The sequence below is a fragment of the Tachypleus tridentatus genome, chromosome 8, assembly GCF_004210375.1.
Source record: "Tachypleus tridentatus isolate NWPU-2018 chromosome 8, ASM421037v1, whole genome shotgun sequence".
In the NCBI taxonomy this organism is placed as follows: Eukaryota; Metazoa; Arthropoda; class Merostomata; order Xiphosura; family Limulidae; genus Tachypleus; species Tachypleus tridentatus.
In genome coordinates, this window is record NC_134832.1 from 150,166,520 (window position 1) to 150,170,282 (window position 3,763).

A 3,763-nucleotide genomic window follows, 5' to 3' on the forward strand; every position below is an offset into this window, starting at 1 on the left:
AATTTGATCATATATTTATTTCGTAAAGATCTGACATATCAAGTTATACATTCATTGTACACCATAAGACTGAACACATCTAACACATAAACGTGCACACGAACATTGCTCAAATCAGAAATAGACGAGTCCTTTTATGTAGTTGTTTACATATATAATGTAATATGTTTATGTATACGTATTATGTTAATACACATAAAGAGAAATGAAACTATTAAAATAACCAGATAAGATTATCAACAGTACATCCTTTCTTTAACATCACAAACTAGTCTTCCTAGCAATTTAAATGTGTAGAGGAACAACCTACGTAAATAATAGTGTAGTTTAAACGGCTACCAATATATGTCACTTACGTACGATTCAATAAATAAATTCAAGCGCAATTTTTGAATGAACAAAATATATATTCTTTGATTTTTGTTAAATTTCTGTTGTTATAACTGAGAAGATTGGAAGTGTCAAATGATTGGTAGAATTTAAACCAATCAGAGAGCTGTGATATTTAATACCTATAAGTATTATATGATCTGATATATCAGGGCTCGAGTTGAACGACATGATTGTAAAAATTGTTATCAGTTAAAACTTGTACTACCAGTCAGCTGTTGCTTAGATTATTTTGTTTTTCCACATACAAATATATTTAATACGTTAACATTAGTTAGTGTTTGTAAATCTTGTTATATCGGGGAACTGAAAATAAACCTTAAAAAAATAAATTATGAATATTTGAAAGAAAACGAGAAAAAACAAAATAAGGTAAACAATAAAAATGCCTTTAAAACTGACTCTAGGTATTCGTATACTATTTTCATTAATAAATACATTAGATAACTATCAATAATTTCTCTCAAAAAATATGTTTAAGAACTTCCTGTGAACGTTCTCGGCGAATAGTATAAAAGGAGGTTTGTTGTACCCAAGCAGGTATTATCGAGTTGTTTGAGAAAACGAGAGAGTTTGTTTGGTTAGTGCTAAAAAGATGAAGTTCACTGTAAGTATATGTTAATAACAGTAGTTATCTAGATATACTAAAATATATGTACTTATTCAATTCATTAACTAAGTGTAACAGACTATTATTTTATTTTAGGATTTAGATTCATTCAATTAACTCTCTTTGAAACGAAAGTATAATTAGGCTTAATACGGATTACACAAAATAACTTGTGTTGATATGACTTTTCATCTATAAATAAATATTGGATTAAAACAATTCTCTAAAGTAAAATTAAGCAACAACAGCATTCCACGTCAAATCTAAATATTTCACTCAATTAAAATGTTAGTGAAGAAAAATCGTGTTTTATCTTTTGGTAAGAACAAAGTAACACAATATGATATTTTGTTCTGAACACATTTTATAGCCCCTCAATTTACCGTTGTGGTTTGGAAAACCAACACAAATAAGGACCAATTTGGTTTAAAATACGGAAGTCATAACATTTAATATTTTCTTTACCATGTGAACCATAAAATTGTTTAAAATTTATTATGTTGAAGTTATCTTAATATTAAAAGCTTTCTGCACTACCTAATTGGACTTGATAAACTAGAGGGAAGTGTTTAACACCTGCCACCGTAAACACGTGATCTGTTGAAATGAGTGTGTGTGTTTTCTTGGAGCAAAGCCACATAGGGCTATCTGCTCAGCCCACCGAGGGAATCGAATCCCTGATTTTAGCGTTGTAAATCCGGAGACATACCGCTGTACTAGCGTGGGAATGTTGAAATAAAATGGCGGGTTTCATGGCTATCTTTATAAACATCCTCAACCTTAATTTGAGAAAGTGTTTATAAATATATATATTATTTTTAGTGGTAACAGGTCGTGAATCATGTATCAAGGATCCACAGTCCAGTGTACTGACAACTCTGACGCACTGCCTGAAAGAACATTCAATCTTTTTTTCCCATGTTCATGACCACAAGCCACACTCTAGTCATGTTCATGACCACAAGCCACACTCAGTCATTTGTTTGAATTTTTAAAGTTTAGGAGTGCACGAGTGAAAAGAAAATCAAATATTCATAGAGAGTATAATACGTAGATACAAGAATGTAACCTACGGTTCATTTGTTAATAATACTTCATATAAAACAAATGTGACGAAGTGGTTAGCGGGGAGAGATTACGAATGAGAGAAACCAGGCGTGTGTCTCGCTAGTATAAAATCACATTTAGTACTTTAAATTAGTGGATGTGTAATGAGTGTGACAGTCAAATTTTAATATTTGATGATAGTAGTCCAACAGCAGTAGATATAGTACTTTAGCTGTTTTCTCTCCAGTTCAATATTAGGGATGGTTAGTATCATAAAAACCTTGGAAGTTTTTCATGAATATCTGATATTAAAATAACAACAGTAAGTAATTCACTTTAAACTGAACACCATCCTAACCTGGTGTGAAGATTATTAGCCTCATTTCATACGAAAGGAAACACGATACGTAAATAAAATGTTGCACTAAATAGTTTATAAGTCGTTAAACATCAATTCAACATCTTATCTGTGAAACTACAGCCTACATTAGTAACATTAAATCAATTCCCTAGTGGCATATTGGACCGTTTGTGGACTTAAAACTCTTGCAAATTGATTTTGATACTCGTGGTGTGAAGAGAATAGGTAACTGTTTATGTTGCTTTGTGCTTAACCACAAACAAACAAATGTTAAAGTCACTTGTGTTTCTAAATACGAATTATATTCTTTCAGCTTGTCATCTGTGTTGTCTTATCCCTTGTTGCTACAAGCTTGGCTGGGTATTATGGAGGACTTTTAGGTTATAGAGGTGTTCTTGGCGGTGGATATGGAAGTTATCTTGGCGGTGGGTATGGAAATTATCTTGGCGGTGGGTATGGAGGTTATCCTGGCGGTGGGTATGGACACGGAATTCACGGTGTCTACTGTCCTTGGGCTTATCCCGTTTACCCTCATTACGGTGGTTATTACCACTAAATGGTTAGTTCATTAAATATTTAATTAATAATTATAAGGGTTATATCTACTTTGTCTTACAACAGGAGGATGTATGATATTGAAATATTGTACGAATTTATTTGATATAAATAACAAAACTGACGTTGTGAAAGCAATGTGTTAAAATACCAAAGCCTTTTTTATTTTTATTTCACGATATTTATATTTTAATAAACCGTCACCACTAGAATAGTTTGTAAGTAACATTTGTATCTGTAGGTTTGATATAACATAAGTTCAGGTTAATCACTGTTATTATTAATGTAGATAAATACTGACAAGGGGGAACTTAGAATTGTTTAATAAGTGTGATTGTTAATCTAGAGATCTAAGAATTAAAACGATACTTAAATGAAGTGACATGTGATAATAAAATTGACTGTCGTTTCTTGTTCTGTTATAACTCATTCGAACAACTTTGTACTGACAGACTCTTTACTTTCCAGGATGTAAGGAAAGTGGCCAACGAAAAGAGCCGTTTACATGTTCGTCGCATCAAACAAGATAATCAAGTTGTGAATTCAATTACTGTACTATGCATTTCTTTTGTAAATTTACACTAGTAAATAAATGTTTTGAAATGAAAACTGTTTTATGATTTTTAACCTAGGCTTAACATACGCTTAAGGCATGATGAACACATCCGTCTGAGTACAGTATACTGTTGTTCATTGTCCTTAAAGGGTAGTCGGGAACTTTTGTGTGTGAGTTTGTAACAGAACAAAGTTCATGATAAACATCTGCCAATAGGAGAACCATAGTGGTTTATATGTTACAT

The 3,763-nt window shown here is 31.8% G+C and overlaps 1 long non-coding RNA gene across 1 annotated transcript; it reads left to right on the top strand.

The window, feature by feature from the left end:
• The first annotated feature begins 849 nt into the window (after window positions 1–849).
• Window positions 850–3,508, top strand: LOC143224318 (uncharacterized). Its single transcript, XR_013013330.1, has 3 exons — window positions 850–997; window positions 2,722–2,967; window positions 3,432–3,508. It is a non-coding gene; the product is annotated as an uncharacterized LOC143224318 (long non-coding RNA).
• Window positions 3,509–3,763: the final 255 nt, after the last annotated feature.